Source organism: Cygnus olor, chromosome 3, assembly GCF_009769625.2.
Source record: "Cygnus olor isolate bCygOlo1 chromosome 3, bCygOlo1.pri.v2, whole genome shotgun sequence".
Lineage (NCBI taxonomy): Eukaryota > Metazoa > Chordata > Aves > Anseriformes > Anatidae > Cygnus > Cygnus olor.
In genome coordinates, this window is record NC_049171.1 from 55,308,067 (window position 1) to 55,328,149 (window position 20,083).

The following is a 20,083-nucleotide window of genomic DNA, read 5'->3' on the forward strand; positions in this document are numbered from 1 at the left end:
TGGCTTTGTGAAATACTACAACAGTTTTTCTTGACTGCTAATTCTGGTCCTGGCAGAAACAAGGAATAGCAGTGGTATGTGTGTATTCACACACATATAAAACAGATCAAAGTGAGTTGATTTACCTTCTTCAGTGATACTGTGTTTCAGACTGATTGCAACAGGTAAAACTTCATTCAATTTTTCTGCAAACATTAAGTTGTCATAATTTCAAATCACCGTTCAAAAAAAAAAAAAAAGCTATATTTTTATTTCCTATTAGTTTTCAGGAGATTAAAGTTGTTCTTCCTTTGTTTTAATTGGTGACAGTTACCCTGTCTCTGCTGAACTCAGTGAAAGCTTTATTCTTGATTTCATTACATTTACGCTTTTGATGACATTTCTTTCCCCTCTGCATTTTGCTTTGGGTGGAGAATATCAATGACTGGTCATTGACTTTTGATATTAATGTCACTTGTTTTCACACAAGACCCTTTTATTAACCATAATACTTAAAAGAAGAATGCAAGGAAATATTTCTGCTTGGTTCAGGATGTCAAAGAAACTAAAAAAAATTTCAACTACATCTAAATTTCTAGTCAAAATTGACTTCAGATATTTCTGAAAAATCCCTTACTTGGGTAAGAGTGTCCTTGTTGGCCCAATTATTTTCTCTGTGAGAAACAATTTTGTCTTGTCTCATCCGTACTACCGAAAAGTCAATAAAGAGCAAAGAATCCTAAATCATATTAATCTAGCTTTCTTAGAATTAATTCTTCTCACACGCAAACTCACATACATACACATACTTGCACATTCTTCCTAAATTATAGGTGTGTACTTAGGTCAAAATTATGTCAATTTTCAGCAATGTTCTGTTTTAAACTTTGCATTTCAGCAGATTAATGTAATACAATTTATTGTCTTACTGAGCAAATGAAAGACTAATTGGATACAGAAGTCATTGGAGATATAGCACACCATGATGTCCTAGGCAGTCTCTAAAGCCTGATTTTGCTTATTGAAACCATTTCACTGTTTTTAAAACCTAATCTGAAATAGTATTTGGCAGCTTAGAAGATTCCTTCATGGAGATGTTTCCAAGTTCTGCAGAAAGTATGCAACAGCAATATCATGCTTGAGATTCATGGTGCTTTCATGTGACCTTCATAAATATTTCTTATTTCTTTCTGGAATGATTACAGGCTCCATTTTCATAGCTCTGTTGCATTAAGCACCAAAACTGTTTGCTAATAGCAGGGGTCCATATGTTGCCCTCACTAAACAACACAGTAGGGAGCAAAGGAGTACAAATACCAGGGAAATGAAGCCAGAAAATGCATGCCAATGGGAAAAAGAGTTGGCATGCCAACCTCCATGACATGACCGGCAGTAGGAAATCCATTGCATAACAGCTAATGGCAAATATGATGCAAATATGATTGTGATGAAGAATTAAATTCCCAGGGGAACACTGACACCTTATGGTACTACCTTCCTTTGCAAGATCCAAACTAATGGAGGTAAGGCAGCAGGGTTAGCCTTCTCTGTACTTGTTAACATTCTTACTAGGCAACATGAATCGACAGCAGCACCAATTGTGTCACCTGTGCTGGGAAGGGTTTTGATCATGCCTTTTATGGTTCTTGCTTTTGAGCAGGAATGTCTGAGGTTTAGGAAGAAGAGATGACCAGGCAATATATGACCTCTTCTTCAGGGATTTGCCTCATGGAATTTCAGCATTTGAAAGAGCAGATAATCTTAATCCATGTAAGTATTCTCCATTTGCAGGTTCATCATATGCAAAAGGTTATTGCTTACCCGTAGTACATAATAAAAATAAGAACAAACAAACAAAAAAACTCAAACTTAAATTATATTCAAAGTTATTTGGTTTTGTTTTATTGGGAAGATTTTGGCAAATGCTTATTTTAAACTTCATAAACCAATATAGTAAAGTGGATAAATAATAATAAAAATGAGAGAGTATAGTAATATATCTATTCTAAATATATGTAGCTTTATACTTTAATTCACTTTCAACATTCTGCTAAGCACTTTTTAGTGACTGTTTAATTTTTCTGTCTTATGCTGGAATAAAAGAGCCTCATGTTATTAAGTAAAATGTCAAGCACTTTCTGAAACAGTGTGGAGTTAGGCTTTTTTCATCATAGCTAAATCATTAGAGTTTACTTCTTAAATATCTAATCTAAATCATTAAATAAATCACTTTGAAATCTTGTGTAGATGATTTCATAGCTTTTACTGCATTCAGTACAGACTCATGGAAATGTCTGGCCCACATTTCTCCAAATAAACAAAAAACAAATCAACCAAACCAACCAACCAAAAAACAAAACCCAACCAAACTTGTTTTCATGCTATGTATAGAGTACCCTGTTAAAGATATCCTAATGGTTTGTTTGTTTGTTTGTTTTCTTAGCAGGTTAGTTTAAAAACTAGCCCCCTGTATTATGATATTTCTCACATAAACATTTTTCTTATTTATTTACCTTTGGGTTAAAATTTATCAGACAATGAATTGTCATCCAAAAATAATGTCAACATTATTAAAAATGCTCTAGACAGGAGAAAAATTCAAAATTCTACATATTTTCAAGGTTTCCAGTGTATCTTTCATTTAATTTTTTTTTTTTTTTTTAAGGGTAATTGATTTTATAACATAAAAACCCAGACATTTTATAGAACAATCTGTGTACAGAAGAGAAGGTCATTGACAGACAATACAGAGGCAGAGGCAGATTGATTTGTATAAGATTTATACACTTTATACATCAAGGAAGCTTTGACAAAATGTGTATTGGCTTTAGTAATTTAGATACTCTTGGTTATATCCCCTAATGTTATATTCATGAACTGAGATATAGACTAGAATTTCTTCCTAAGATAGTCAGATAGTGTACATTCTATACAGCATCAAAGTTAGATGCAGATTTATATTTCAATGAGAATTTAGCCTCCACAGGAATTGTGGAGGAAGTTAAAGATACATATTCCACAGTAATTTAATTTACTGCATTCTGCAAAACTGTAATTGGAGAATTCAAACAGTGATCTAGAGAAAATCTTTCTCTCTCTCTCTCTCTCTCTCTTTTTTTTTTTTTTTTCCCATAACAAAACCTCCACAGATATTTCAGATATATTTCCCTTTTTTCCTTCATTTAATATCACAAATAATAGCAATATGGAAAAGAACAGGCAGTCAAAGGAGGAAGATATTTCAAAAGCCATCATGATCCATTAGCAGATCAGAACGATTATGTTGATCACTATTCTGTGATAAATGTTCTCCCACTCAAAGATACAAGCACAGATTTTTAGCACAATACAACCTGGTAGATCATAGTCAGATACAATGCTGTTTATTTATTATTTATTTATTTATTTACTCATTTACTTATTTATTTTTGTTTTTGGTGGTACACAATGCTCTTCAACGTACTTTTGTGTTACAAAACATGCTGTCTGAGTTCATAGATAACATGCATTAAGATGCCTTCCACTGAGAGAAGGATTTAGATACAGGCTTCTCACAAAGATACTCTGATCTCATGGAAAAGCAAAGGAATGCTATTATGTAACAATTAATATGATGCTTTACCAATAACTAACTACATTTCTGAGCTTAGTTTTTACATTTCTAGTCTAACTGCAGCATCTTCTTTAGAGATTGCCCAGCCATGCCTGAGAACACAGCAGGGGAGGACTGTCAGAAAGGGAAATTATTTCTCAGGCAAATGGGGAAATAGAGGAAGCTAAAACCTGTGTGAATTGAGAAAAACAGTCAAGACCTGAGAGAGCAGACACACAGAAAACCAATGTTTTCTGCAGAGCAGCACTAGGATGTCAGTGGATAACAAAAAAAAAAAAAAAAAAAAAAAAAGAAAGAAAGAGTTAAAAGAGTTAAAAGAAGACAACAATCAAGGAAGATGCCTATTGCAGACAGAAATTCACAGAGCCATGGAAAACAGATCTGTTCAAATTACAGCCAGCACCAGCATCCTACCTAGATGGCAGTGTCACAGTGTCAGCCAATATGAGAGTGCTACTTCCAGAAGATATAATAAAGGATGTAAAATGAGTTATTTTACTTCATGGTTGGGCAAACAAGGTTTTGCTTGGAACACAAGTAGAAGTATGAATCAGTGTCTTCCTCTTCACAAATTTCCTTTCCTTATTTCCCTTGATTGTTGTTACTGGATCCTTTTGTTGTGGTTGTTTTGGTTTGGTTTGATTTGTTTTGGTTAGATTTGTTTGGGTTTGGTTTGGTTATTCTTTTCTGTTTGTAGCCTAAAGCTTCAAACTCTTCATTGAACTTTGAGTGTAAGATCTGAAAACAGCAAGGTTTTTTTTTTTTTTTTTTTTTGAAAAGGACCAAACCACTATGAAATGGAACAGAAATGATTTGGTCTTTTCCCTTCTGACTAAACGAGCACAAAGCATGTTGATTTCCTACCAGGAGAAATCTGAGAAGTTCAGTTCATATGCATGCATTTCAATGCACTTTATTGCATACTACACAAAACAGGATACAGGTTAAGATTGTCTTGCATAGTCACTGTCTACAAAAGACCTACAATGGAGGCAAAGGAAGAGAGAATGACAGTGACAAGCAGAGAAAGGTTGATATTTAAAACATAACAACAATGTGCTGATTTTCTAAGACTTTATGAATTCAGCAGAGAATGATTTCTGCTGGGTATTGGATATTATCCAGGAAAAGCTTTCTATCTGAAATTATAAAACACCTAAAATTATTAGACATATGCTACTGCCACTACTTTCACATTATCAGAAAACAAAAACGGTCCAAGATTACCTAAGAAGTCAGTGGCAAAACAGGGCAGTAGTTAAAAAAATAATAAAGTATTTTCAGCTTTTACCATCTGCATGGTTTTGTATCTAATCTCTGAATGCCACTGAGTTGGAATGCCTAAGGTCTAAATAGATTGGTTTCATGATTTTTCTCCGTGACAACCATTCTGTTACTTCCTAAAGTTTTACCTTTTATTCAGGGTTGGTTACTTTTATCAAAGGCCAGGCCACTTTCTTCCATAAAGCACATTTCTCAATCAATGAATGCTTGTATCTGTTCACTATCCTTAGAATTTATAATACTATCTTTGTATTTACAATAAAACCAGTATTTTGTTTCAACCTGTCCCTTCTCCAGCTCAGTAATAGCAATGTACTACTCATAAAGGTATGCAAACATTATGAAGACACAGATAGATGTCTCTTCAGCTATTCCAGGGATTTAAATTTCTCTGACTACTTCTCTTTCTCCTTTCTGATATTATGCCAGCTATTCTCATAAATTACTTAATTATTTTCCCAAGGGCTGAAATAAAGCTCCAGAGTTTAAGTTTCCTAAAACCTTTATATATGTAAATATATATATGCTTGCTTTTCATATTTGGAAACCACACAGTAGTGCAATATAACAGCTTTTCACAACAGCAGTTTCACAATAATTCTTCCTTCTTCCTTTCCTTCAAAACTCTTGCATGAGTGGTGTTGCATCCTAGTGACTGGTCTTGAACCTTAAAAAGTATTTAGTTGTATGTTTCTGAGTGCATAATCTGTCCCACAATTTGTTTGCCAAATGGGTGTTTGCCTAATTTACATTCACAATTACCTCAATTGCATGCATAAATGAGCTAATGAAACCCACAAACGTGTAACTGGTCATTTCTGTGTGCAATTGCAGTAATTGCATGCACCTCATGATTTTGAAAATCAAGAACTTAATGTTAATTTGATTCTAGTTCATGTTGTATAACAGTTATATTTAAAGATTAAGTTTATCACTCAACAAATGCAGACGTCTTTTTCCATTATGCCTTTTTTTTCATTATGGCTAATTGGTGGATAACAATGTTTAACATTTCAGGGACTTGTTTTTGCTGATAAGCAGGGTTCAGACATTTGCCTTAAACAAGCAGGATGGCAAATCTATTTATATATTATGTTGTGTCAAAGTAAATACAGATTTGTATTCCTTCCAAGAATGTATCTATCAAGAAATATTTATTTGAGGTAAAAGGGGAAAAGAGATTGTAAGTCACTTACCTGTTTTTATCTAAATATTCTGATTGAAAATAATCACATTATAGAAATCAAATTAATTTAAATGTTTGTTTCAGTCATAGGTTCTGCCAAAATCTCTCATTTTCCATTTTCAAATGCAGGCAAACCTTGTAGCATTTGTTAGTTATGCTGCTGCCACTCCATCTGCTTTTATTTTAGATCGCAACTGCTTTCTGAATAACATAGAACTAAGACATCTACAAGTAAGTGTTGTGGTGTGACTAAACAAATTTATTATATGAAATATGATAAATGATTACATAAAAAGACTCATGTATTTTATAATATTAAATATTGTAGTATAGAGACCAAGAATGTGTGTTGCAGTAATGGTTTTAAGTCATCAGGTATAGTCCATTTTAAAAGTGAAATGCATATTTCAACCAGTTTATTGATACGATTAGACTGTAAACAGTATAATTTGATTGCAGGGTTATGTTTTAATCTTCTGAATGTAAGCTCTGACTTCTCATTTTTTCTTTCAGTGGTTTTTGCAACAGAGATAAATATACAGCCAGAAATATTATCTTCATTATTGTAGATAGTACACAGAAAAAAAACACATCTGAATTACAGTAGCTGAAATAGTAATCCAAAGTAAATTAAGAGGATAATGCTGATTATGCTTTACAGTTAGATGGCAACTTATAGCTAAGTTACTATATAAGCTACACCATCCAAAGAATTTTAGAGATTGGGTTTTAGTTCTGCAATCTATTTCATGCAGGAAATCCACTGAGCCATCTGTGGGACTACTGAAAGAAAGATTTGTAATGCGAACATGATTGCACCATTCATAAAACCAGCCCTAGTCATTTCATCTGTTTTGTAATACAGGTTATATTTATAAACAAAATCCATTATAACAGAGAGTCAAGTTAATAAGTAGAAGACAATAAAGGAGGAAAAGACTCAAACTTGCCTTCAATAGCTGCTGTTTTCTTTCTTGGACTATGTTCTAGAAGAAGACGAGGTGATACCATTTCCTTATGTCCTGCATGAGTACACAGGTTAAGAAACATGGAAAATGCATTTAATAACAGGCTGTGCACATTCAGTAGAAGGATGAGCTCCCTTCAGAATTGTTTGTGTTTAAAATCTAACATTGTGCATAAAAGCTATTATCTTCTAGACATCATAGGAAGAAAACGTATTTCTCAAAAAATATCGTAATTATTTTAAAGAGATACATTTTAAATCTATAAAGACCAAGTGACTCAAGCATGTGCAGAAATGCTTACAGATCTATTTTTCTTCATTAGACTAAAAACCTCAGAAGAATACTATTGTAATAATAAAGTTACATATTCATGATGCCTCTTCTACAGTAAAAGCATATTTTCTTCTGTCAAGCAAATGATCTTCAGTTGTTCCCTCAAGTCCACTTATTATGAACTTCTTGAAAGACTGGTAAAAAACATTTGTTTCTTATCCTCAACGATTATTCTTAATTAACCAATACCAAGAAGGTCATGCACTGTAAACACTGACTAGCTTCTGATTCCAACTGCTGAGTGAAATACCTCAACTCTCTTAGAGTATTGAACTGTACTTTCTCACAAAATTGAACTAGGACTTCCTCTGCTAAGCATGTGTCCAGATACAATGCTTTATGAAAAATATATTCACTTAATTTCCTCAAGTATTCACGAACAGATGTATTATACTTTTATATTACATAGCTTTTTTTTTTTTTTTTTAATGCCTATTTGCAGTCTCCTTATTTCCTTCTAATTTCTTTCTCTGCCATTTATGCTTATTAGCTATCCTGTCATGGTCACGTGGAAAGTACAGTTTCTTGGGTATCCTGTGAAATAAAATTAATTTGTGAAATATAATAAAAATACAGTCATATGCACTAGCACATATTCACTGCAACTGAGCCCACATGCAATGAAGTTGTTAGGTTTCAGCTCCAGATCTACAACAAAAACTGAAAGCCATGCCTCACGCTTGGTGATAGACTCAAAAGAGAAATAAATATCTTAATGATCCTTGGAAATTGCACTATCATATTTACCCCTCTCATTTTACAAAGGTATGTATACTCATGGGGAATGCATAAGAAAATCATCATCTTGAAGACAGCAGTGGGATTTGAGCCCTATGGTCTCAATGTTATTTCATATCATCAGCATGTGTATGATTGCAGGCAAATAATTTGCAAGCACACAATTTAGTTCACCTGTTAATTGTAAAAAAAATTCACACATAGAACTGCTCAAACTGACTCACATGTCTGAGCCACTGGAAAAATGTTGACACACTGACAAAATAAATGTACTGAAGGCACTGTGCAACAAATGAAAAAAAATCTCAGGTTTTACACCTATTTACTGTTTTGGTGGTAACCATAACAGGATATTTACCAATCTCACCACAGAATGACTCTAGCCTCATGTGACTGAAATGAACTATAGGCAAACTTCAGAAATCCAGATATCTAGCCATATTTTTCCAAACATTTTGTGTTTCAAATGAACATCTTGCAATTCTAAACTAAGCTAACAAGATGCTGAATACCACTTGTTTCCGTCAAGAATCTGAAAGTTATACTCATAAGTTCTGTCAACAATGAGAAGCTTCATTAATTGAGTTCTTATTACAGAAAGAAAACCAAAACAATGTAACATGTAATGAAGAATGGGTAAATAATCTTGCTCTTTCTCCTAGTTCTGATTAAAGTAAAAAACAAACAAACAAACAAACAAAAAAACTAAATATTTAAATTTTTTTTCTTGTTTTCTTTGCCTTTACCTAAACTAGATCACCTATCCCTAGATGGAAAAAGTGATAAATTTTACAATTTGGAACAATTGTTTAGTGTTAAAGGTAGTAAAGGACAGTGGCTCAGAATGTTGAGTAGATAAAGAAGGACAGAGAATAATTTAGCTTGCAGTGTGGTGTCTGCTGTGTGGGACAATGATCTAGCACCTTCAGGTCAAAGTACAAGGTGGCCCCATTATTTTCCTGTTCTTTGTTGTAGTAGCATTTTTCTAATGATTGCACCAGTGTTAGTTAGTATAATGCCAGTGCGATACCACTTATTGCTAATGACTTGTCAAGTTCTATTTTATAGTTTTACAAGTTTTAAACAAATCATTTATTTCATGCAAATTGACCACATGATCTAATATGAGAGTGTTTTAAGCACCAAAAGCTTAAGCTTCACAGATCAAAAACTTTCCCTTAGGCCAGAATGTTTGTTCTGAGCAGGTTCCAATCCACTCTGATAAAAAGCTTCTTTAATGTTTCCATATGTTATTAAATGTCTCTCTATTCACTTTGATGGGAATGCAAAGGACAGTAGCTAAATAAATATTTTATCAATTCTTTTGATGAAATATGTTAAAGGGGATATCCTAAGTCAAATTTCTTTTTTTTCTTCCTTTTTCTTTCCTCTGTAAGTTATAAAGCGTAAGTGGCTTTCTGCAACGTAGAGAATTCTTAAATAGAAGTAAGGGATTGGCCTCAGTAGATCAGACCATTAGTGTTAATGGTGTCTACTATCTTGATTTCAGCAGTGGCCAGCTGGACACATATCCACAATGTAAATGAAAGGAAGTCAGGATATTTCTAATGATCTTGGTGGACAACCAGTATAGTCCATGAATCATGAGAAGTCATTATCCAGATTGCTACTGTTATTACTGGACATACAACTTCTCTGCTTAAAAAATGCAGCCACATCACAGCTTTGGAATTTAATGACTGCATATTTATTACTTCTCATTTCACATGTAGTGTACTACTCATTTCACATGGAGTCTTTATTTTTCCACTATGTGATAAGCTAAAAAGAATGATTTGTCTTTTAGATTTCTATGTCTAATTAATTCATGCAGTTGTGCTACAGATACCTCCTTCATGTGTGATATTGTTTATAGCTATCTGACAACATATTACAGCTCATGGAAACTGATGCAGAATGGAAAGTTTTAACTTTAAGCTCATTAGAATGTGCTCACCACGCAGAAAAAAAAAAAAAAAAAAAGTCATGTTAAGATGTGAGTAACTTCCTCCACTGCCTGAAAGGAAAAAAAAAATGCTGCAAAGCTGACTGGGAGCTATAAGGCACTAGATACTAAATGAATACTTCATTGAAACTAAGCTACAGTCCTCAAGCCCAAGCTCTGTGAAAATTCTGTCATTGGTGTTTATTAAATTGTTTGAGATGTGATGAAGAAAATCCTTCTGATTTGTTTGATGAATATTTTAGATTTTATATTGCATGATAAGGAATACAAGGCAAACTTTAATTACCTTTCTTTTCTTATTCTAGCTCTCATCTTTCTACAAGTGTCAAGCATGTCATGTCCAAGTATTGAGGATAAATTTATTTCTTAGGATAATAGCAAAGCATATGGATTTTCTTTCTTCCCTGATCTGTCCAGTTTGACTAGTGCAGTGACCTTAATTGACATAGTCTTTAAATTTACCTTTCTAAATCAAAAGTTCATGGAATTAAAGGAAATATTTCTAAAATTATTATTATTCTATAACAACTAAAATCATTGTAGATGGCAGAATATTACAATTGGATATGGGGGGAGAAATAATGCCACCACAGAAAGCAATATGTGGAAACACCTTTCCTGTGTGCTTCCTCATATCTCCCTCACATCCAAGTTTTAGTTATCTGAACAGCAGGAATCCTACAGGCCAACAGCACCAATGCTTTGGTGTATTACCTCTCAAATAGCCTGGAAAAATATCTTCAAATAAATCTTGATTTGCCCAGATGTGCCTTTTTTCTTAATAATAGTAGAAATAATTGAAATCAGGTAAGCAAGCTCTTTGCAGAGTCATTTGTCATGAAACATAGATTCAGATCAAATGCTTCATGAAGCTTGGAACAAGACAAGGACTAGAAGAATGAGGTAAGTGCTAAATATGCTTTTAAAGGATTGAAATCTTAATGGAACCCCACTGTTCTGTCTAGTCTTCCAGTTTTGACATATAAGTTGCTTGAAGTTAAAGATGAGCCTCCCTTGTTATTAGTTGTTACTCTTCAGACATTAGGCTGTCATTGCTATGGGGAAGGGTTTCCTGACTTGGTATTAGTGTATGAAAAAACATGAAGGAATTTGTTGCATTAAGATAGAATAGCTGACAATCAAGAGGTGAGCTTGTGTAACTGTTCTGAACAATGTAAATACTTGTTTTGGGAAAGGAACTTAAATGAAAATGCCCTAAATAGGTGATCTTTCTGAGTAATGTCTGATAGCATGATGGTTTTACGCAGACTAGTAAATTAAATGGTGCCTTGGAATGGTACTCGGCTCTGGAATTCAGGCATATGTAATCTACAATATTTTTTGAATGGCCTCTGATAATTTTGACCTATACCAAGTAACACTGTCTTAAACAATTCATTGGCTCATTTCTGGAGTTAGCAAGGGTCAGGCTCCAGTCCGAATAGATATCTGGGATAGAGCCAGCCACTCTGACCAAGTGTAATGGATTTGATTTACTAATCTTTATGTAGTCCACAGGCTTTAAAAGTGATAAAAGATATGTAAAATCTGAAAAAAACAGGATCTTAATTACCCATAAGGAACTCAATTTTTAACAGTGACAGATAGAATTAATTATTAATAAAAGGAGACATTTAGAGATGTTTATCCCGGTAGACAATATGCATTTCTGTTTTTCGATTACATTGAGGATGTGGCCATTTATAAATGGACAATTACCCAATATGCAATGAAACTCTCATTTTGCATGAGGTTGATATCACCTAGGAAAAACACTGTTACAGTATATCCAGCAATTACTAATAACAATACAATAATTTATAATATTCTGTTATACTGGTTATCTGCCAGTTACTATTATGATGTATAAGAAAATGACAAATCTATCTATATGTTCCACTTGGGTTTAAAATGCATTAAAAATAGCACAGATGCTATTGGAACCCTACATAGTATCTAATGTATGCATAAAACATGTTATTGAGAGATTCTCCTCCCTCAACACACAGATAAAAAATTCAAGCTTATTATAAATAATCTAACGCCCCTGGGAGGTCATCCACCTATTAAGTTAAAAGCAAGGACCACTAGGTTAACAGTGAAAGTGTAAGAAGGATGGTTGCAAACTGATAATCTAAATGCTCTTCAGAATATAGTAGGGGAAGGATTAAATTTCCCTTCTCAAGAAGCCAAGTAAAGGGCAGCAGCAACTTGATAGTCCTCTGTTTTTAATACAGTTATATATTTACATCTATATAATATATACTAGATATATGTGCAGCCATGAACACGTGTGTATATATACATGCACGCATATATGCAAATCCATATAAATTTCAAATGATTTTTCTGAACAGAAAATGCTTTTTCTAACCCAACTTGATTTGGTAATTGAACAGGCATGAGTTTTTATTGGCTCAGATTCCTGGAGTTTTTGTGAACATTAGTTAGTACATTTTCATGCAGCCACCAAACCTGATTAAAGTCACTTAGAATTTGCTTGATATTTTTTTGTTTTCCTGTGGGTTTGTATCTCACTCGGTACAAATGTACATAGCAAGGATAAGGTGATGCAAGCAAGAGAGGCATGGGCAGACTTAGGGGAGTGGTATTTGCTGGTTTCAACTACTCCAGCTTTATTGATCCCAGACAGAAATCTATGCAGTATCTCTTAGTTGCACCACGGAGCTGTGCAGTTAAATCTACTTGCAACAATTTATTTGTTGAGAATTCTTTTCCAGAGGTTTTTTCACATTGAGGCTCCAAAATCCCTCTTTACCTTAATCTGTATCTTGTAAAAGCTGTTCTAATGCTTATGTTCAGAAGATTGAAGTTGTTAAGGAGTAAAGTTTTAAGAGATTTTTCACTATACATTAAGTCACACAGCCCTTCCTGACTTTATAAGAAAATTGAATTTGTGTCAAATTTATAGTGTTGCAACATCCCACTTCATTATGTCACCAGTAGTTGCTAGAGGCAAGTCTTTGCTCCATACTTGAATTGTACATTGCAAAGCAAATTTTACTCAGCATGGCCATGGGTTAATGAGCGGGAAGTTTATTAATACCAACTTATGTAAGTTTGCTTCTGTATTGTGTCATCATCACATGCTACTCAGCTCCCTCTGTTGTCTCCACTTCCTTCTGCTACTTATCACCTGCATTTAGCAGGTAAAGATAATCCTACATGTTATGTTTATAAATATTTAAAGCTAGATCTCAAAGAGCTGAGTCCATGGGCAGTGAAAATGATGGATTATTGTATGAAAATGACAGGTTGTTATTGTTGCATACTGGAGTGCAAAAAGACTGGAAAAGCAGATTATAAAATGAAAAGACATATTCAGCTTTTCTCTCTCTCCCTAAATAACCGTAATAAAGTGGTTTCGTATACAGTGATCCCTAGCATGATTAACGTGAATGTCTGAAGTTGGTATAGATGCATACTTTTCACAATATGAAGTATCCACAGGAAAATAATTAAAACAGAGAAAAGAAAACTGTGCAATTAAATACTTGCTGCTAACAATTAAACAAAATGGAAGGGACTGATAAGCTGTTATGTTGAAAGGCAATAGACACTGCTGTGCAATGGGATCACTGCTCAGTAATTTAAGAGTTATTTGAATCTGGTTTATCTGTAAAATAGCATCAGTCCAACTACATCTCAGAAACATCCAGTGCTAAAGTCAGAAAGCTATCTAGACATTACTTCAGGACTGCTAAAACTATGTTGTCTTCAAGAAAGAGTGCATATGTCAAGTCTTGCTAAATGACAGCCTGGCATTAACAAAATCAAATTACAGATGCTATAAACCCTCACTACAATTAGAGAAGTTTGATGAAATGAATTTAGTACAGAAAGCACTGGAAGTCCAACTGAGCCCAAATGGATGTGATCAAAAGCCAAGAAATTTTTAACTTCTCGAACAGAATGAGGAAGAAAAAGTAAATGACTCTTACTTTTCTTGTCTATAGCTGAGCATCACCTAAGAGAGTGAATCTATAACAATTTTTCTGAAATTAGTATTTCAATAACACAATTCAAAGTTAGAGGGAAAAAAGCTGAAAGATTTTATTAGATCAAATATCAGGAGTAGGGCTTAATTGTGCAGAGGTGTTGGCTACTAGCTCCTGTTCCTCACTCCCACTGAAATCAACGAGAGCTAAGCATTAGGTAGGTGTTAAGTACCTAATACCTTTGAAGGTTAGGCTCTGTTTTATTGATAAACTCAGTGAACTTTCTCTTTCTTCTAAAAGTGCCTTGTCTGTAATATTTTGGAGAATCACAAGAAGATGACATATTGATAATACAGAACTTTGAAATTTGAGACTGAAAGCTACATCCTTCATAACATGATGGTGCTAGGTTTGATGCAAAACTTCTCATCAAATGTAGTTTCTACAGAAAAACAGTATACATGTCCTGAACTGTTGCAGGTTGAAACAATTTCCAATAAAGCTGCTTTCATGTAAATGATAGGAAAGATGGTGAAATATACTGGAGCAGACAAACTTTAGTACTAGAAATAATCATCACTTTATCCAACCCCATTTTGCTAATTTCTGATTCTTCTGCTCCATTTCCTTTACCCAGGAAATATTCTCTTTCCTGTAGAGGAAAAAGATTCCTGGAAAATAGTCCTGGGATTTGTTTTCATAAGTTCCAACCCTTGTGCTGCAGGCCTCCTCTATGACTTTTGGGAAACTATGTTTTTGTGTGTGTGTGTATATGGGGAAAGGAACATTGCAAGGAACTTTTGGTTGGTACGTTTGGAATGTGAATGGTCTCCATATTCTTCCAAGAAATTATTTCCCTCTTCCTTTTACCCTTCTGTCTTTCACAAAATGCTGTTATCCTTTCTTCAACTTTTCATACTTTTCAGAGTGGCACTGATGATTTCTTGGCTAAACCAAGAGCTACTTCTAATAATGCCATTTGAAATCTTGTATGAAAACACGTCTTTTTATGTCTTCATTTAAATTAAACCTTTTCTTGAACGTTTTTAGTATACTTCTTGAATGTTTGTAGGCTCTTTCTCAACCAGCTTTAGACATTTAAAAGTTAACTTTCAGACAGTTAAATTTAGATAAGTCACCCAAGGGATCCATTTATAGTCAATGGATAAAAATTTGTACCTTTAAAGGGTGATTCATCTTTTCTATTTTAGGCATCTCTGTTGGGATGAAATTGTACTCTGGAGGCCTCCATTTCATACTATTGGCTATAAAAACAGCTAAAGGTTAGAGTTTGGCAATTAACTTCTGGATATCTAAGTGAGGTGCAATGAATTGCAAACATTTCATTTTGCAGTTCTACATAAAGATGACACTATATGCCACCAAAATATTCCAGGACTAAAATCACGTGCCATGTATGGTTTTTCACAAAATAACTGCTGCCTAGAAACACAGTTCTCCCCAACCTCCAGGAATTATATGAGTGAATATCACATGCAAAGAAAGGACTCTGTTGTGAAGCTTAACTGAAAAAGATAAAAGCATCGTTTAGGCTTAATGCTGTGTGTGGGCACAGAATGTCTTTTGAACTCTGTGTGCAATTTACTCTGTCACCTAATACTGAGTTTATTGAAGTACAAAATGAAACAAAAGGAAGGAAACTGAAGTACTGAAAGGAAGAATAGCATTTCTTGATGAAGAAAAAAAAAAATCAGTCTTGACTCTTTCCAGGTGTATGTTAGGAAGGTGCATGTTTGCTTTATTTATTTATTTATTTTTTTGGACAAGATATGCACAGAAAGAAAATGTAAAGCAAAAGTAAGAAGTACCCAAACAGAGGAAGGTGAAAGGAATGGACCTGCCACACCCAATTGCCACTATGGCTGTGGAATATCTGCAGAAGGAGGTGGTAAGTAAGGGAGAGCATAAACTGCTTAGGAGACAGAGGAACAGTCTTCTGTCCTCTGCATTGCATGTTTTCAGAACAGAAAAGGTGAGGAATTATTGCTAATCTGGAACTGCTCCAAGAGAATATATCTTGTTGAAGTGTAGATAGTGCCTGTGCTCTTCTTATCTGTGAGGTATGATGACCAGGTACCATCCCTGTTAAAATCGAGCTTTATCCTTTGACACAAGAGACAACAGAGAGTCTATAGCTGGCTGAAGAGAGTAACTTCTCTCAGTCCCATAACAGAACTAAAGGTTTTGCCATTAACAAAAAATTCAAAAGAAAACTGGAAGCACTTCACTGTACACATTTCCTTCTTTGTTATGTTTCATTGTATTCAGATTCAAAAAGTGTTTAAGGGCACATTGCATAGATTTCAGCTGTCTTCCATTCTATTAAAGTTGAGAGATACTTGCCTAGAAGTTAACTTCCCTAAGACGGTTTCAGAAGTATATTCTAAGGGTAGTTGATTCTTTAGGTTTAGAAATATACATCCTGGTGAGTGAAAATACAGATTTTGTCGCGCTCAATATCACAAGCACAAAATCATTTTGTGGTTCTAGCTTGCTCTCTAGGAAATGGCAGAACCAAGAGATCCATATATATATAATATATATGGATATATATATATATAATAGTTAGATATATTATATATATATATATATAATATATATGGATCTGATAGATAATCCTAAACTCCTTTTGACTATACTAGTTGCTGAGTAGCTGTTGCTGAGCAGGCATTCCAAACTGTGAAACACTTAAGCCTTCTAGTGAGTCCCACTTTTAGTTAGTCTAAGAATACACAAAACTTTTGAAAGGGAAGGGCTGAAGAAGACATTTTTAAATGGCCAACAAAAAATATCTTTCTAAGTTTCAGAAATGTCTGAAAAAAATTGCCTAAACTAATAATTTTTGCTAAAAGAATAATCTGTCATGGTAAATTTTGAACCCTACCAACAGAAGTTTGTCAGAGTTATATGCACCTGACTTCAGTGACAGCTTTTTCTTCCAGCCTTACTAATAACACAGTCTCAGCTCTGTTGAAAATTGTATCCCATTCCTATAAATAACTAATCCTATGTGTGTTCCAAATACAGATACTATCAGCAAAATCCTCAATAGACATAATTTTTTTTTTTTTTTTTTTTTCCATTATACTGTTTTTTAAAAGCAAATCAATCCAGGCTTGAAAAAGAGGCTCTTTCTTTCAGGAATTGTACATTTTCTCATACTTGAAGCCATCCAAGCTCTTAGAAGCAAACATATGGTCTTAAAGGCTTATACTGTTTTTTAGGCTTCTGAGTCGTTTCCTTGCCAGCTTTGCTCCAAAATTATGGATAAAGCTACTTTTGGCTTAAATTGCTAGTCTGTGGCTATTTTTCATATTGAATTCACTTCTGAAAATTATATTGAGTCCTGAAGAAGGGTTTGTAATTCTACAATGCTTCCATTTTATAACCTGCTTGAAATACCATCATCAGTATTTATAGTAATATTTCTAACAGGAAACCATTGATGACAATGAATCATTAAATGTAATAACTAATTCACAATATTTGTTAGTTTGTTTATTATATTTTTTTTTTTTTTTTTTTTTTTTGCGGGGGGGGGCACATTTTTGCCTTTACTTTCTGAATACTTTTCTTTCTAACATAAAGTGGCTGAGTCTTTTGATGATTCTCCAAAATACAACTAGCTTTTTCAGATACTGTTAGTATTTTTTTTTAAAGACCTTTGATTTTGAAATTCTGAATGGATTCTGAACTATATGAAATAACTATATGAAATAAGAATGATAATAAAAAATAATAACAAAAGTGTGAGACTACTTTTGCTAGTCTAGTGTCTTTGCCATCCCATATTAGAATGGTTTATTTCTACTAAAATCAAGGATCTAGCCTCATTTAAATCACATAAGACTGACTCTTCAGAGTGGCTTGCAGTGAGCTATTAAAGAAACAAATCAATCCTCCTCTACAGAATAAGAATGCCAAGCATTCCCTGGGTAGCTGCTTCTGAGACAGTGAAAGTCGTTTGAAATTTTTTTGGCAAAGTTACAATAAAGTGCCATAACAGTGTTGACAGATGCTGCTTCATGTGCCAGCATCTGGCTTTGATTCACAGTGGGATGATATAAACAGGGAATAATGGATAGCTGTTTTGCCTCTGTGGGATGGTGTCAGGATTGTGTGCTGATAACGTCCCCATTAAAAGATCAATGTCATTTCAGAGTTTACCCAAATAGACACAGCTATTGGGGTGAGAGGTGAGTCATAGACAAGAACCTAATTAAAATGACACCAGTGGACATCTCATAGTTTTGCATAACTGAATAGAAATGTAAAGAAGCAATATTTAGACTGTAAATGACAGCTAAAAGTATTGCAAAACTTGCTCATTAATAAATTAGCCATATTTCAATAATTAAAACAATGTTCAACTTCTCATACATATATTTAAAATTACTCTTTATTACTTCTTTCTTTTCAGACTATTTGAAAAGTAACCAGAACTCTCCCATAAGATTATGAGTGGAATAAATGCTTCTGTCATTATATCATCTCCATTTATGTCATTAGTGGAGACGAAAGTGTTGACGAGTGTTTCGTCATACAACCCTTTTTTTTTTTTTTCATAAACAAATATGGACAATTAACCATCAGCTCTGAAAACGAAGTCACAGCTCCAAAACTCTCATTCTAGCACTTCACTAATGATTTTTTTTTTTTTTTTTTTTTTTAACTCTGGGGAGAAGGCTATTGAGTAGGGAGCATCAGAAAGCATCTGTAGAAAAAAAATAAAAAAAATTCTTGTGTTCTCTGTGAAACATGTAAGCCTATAACTCTTTCCACAGTTTCTCATGCAGAATTTCTCTGAACAAGAAGCAGATATCATGTTATTTTCTTATTTACTATGAGTGATTTTTCAACCGCAGTGCATCAAATACATCCCCAGAGGAACTACTCTCATATCAAAGTTACCCCCATGTAAATCTGATGTAACAAGGTGAAAAGTTAGACCTTGTCATTGATATATCCACAACACATCCCAGTCTTTAATCAAGCAGGAGTGACACTTAAAAATAGTTCAAGAGCTTAAAGAGTTTAGCTATCTGTACAGCAGAGGGCAAGTATTTAACTCCAGTGCTACAGCCCACCCACAGTAAATGCAGACAATTTTACTTTCAAAATTAGGTATTCAGTGCTCTAAGATCTTATGCAGAAATATTATTTCCATGATCTTATAATATTGATGTATTTTTATAACAGTATCTATATAAATCATTTTAGGTGGCAAGTATCATACAAGCACTGACTTGTAATTCTCTTACCACATTTGTGTTATAGAAATAATCCCTGCTCTTTGACTGAATAGCTCTAGACAATGGAAAAGAAGAGTCAAGTCTTGTAAGAAAATTATGCACATGGAGGTCATTCAATACGTTACTTTTTTCCAAGACCAAGCAGGCTGTAGGATTCCTCATGGACTCTGGCCACAATTTACCTGAATTTATTAACAGTATTTTTTGTTTTATGTTTTATTAATTTTATTTTATTTTATTTTATTTTATTTTATTTATTTTATTTTATTTTATTTTAATTTCACTTAATTTTAATTTTAAAATTTAATTTAATTTAATTTTTAAATTATTTTATTATTATACATATATATACTTTTTTATTTTTTTCCATAAACATATGTGCCTAGGGGGAGAAATGTATGAGATGGTGGGATGACTATTTTACACTATAGGGATACACTCTCACAGTGCCAGAAAACTTGAGTTTCTTCAGTGCAAACATTTTCTCAACAGTATAAGATTAACAAGATTGTCTACATTACTTTGGCTTTTAGCCCCTGGCATGGATATAAACAATAACATATGAGGGTAAATTGATAAAAGGAAATGTTATGGACACATTCATTTGCAGCCCACCTATTATTGGAGATGGTCACTGGATACTTCAGTGCAAAGATTTCAGATATGCTAATACCTAAATAACATCACAGCTGTACTTTCTGATTTTCCATGATCTTTGTTGTCAAAGAGGTAACTGTAAAAAGCATCAATTAGTGAGGCCGGAGTAATGTGAAATGCAAGTTTT

The 20,083-nt window shown here is 33.7% G+C and overlaps 1 long non-coding RNA gene across 1 annotated transcript; it reads left to right on the plus strand.

Moving 5' to 3' along the window:
• Positions 1-10,895: 10,895 nt before the first annotated feature.
• LOC121067856 lies at positions 10,896-19,505 on the plus strand. The gene is made up of 3 exons (XR_005818487.1): positions 10,896-10,970; positions 15,815-15,935; positions 18,468-19,505. It is a non-coding gene; the product is annotated as an uncharacterized LOC121067856 (long non-coding RNA).
• Positions 19,506-20,083: the final 578 nt, after the last annotated feature.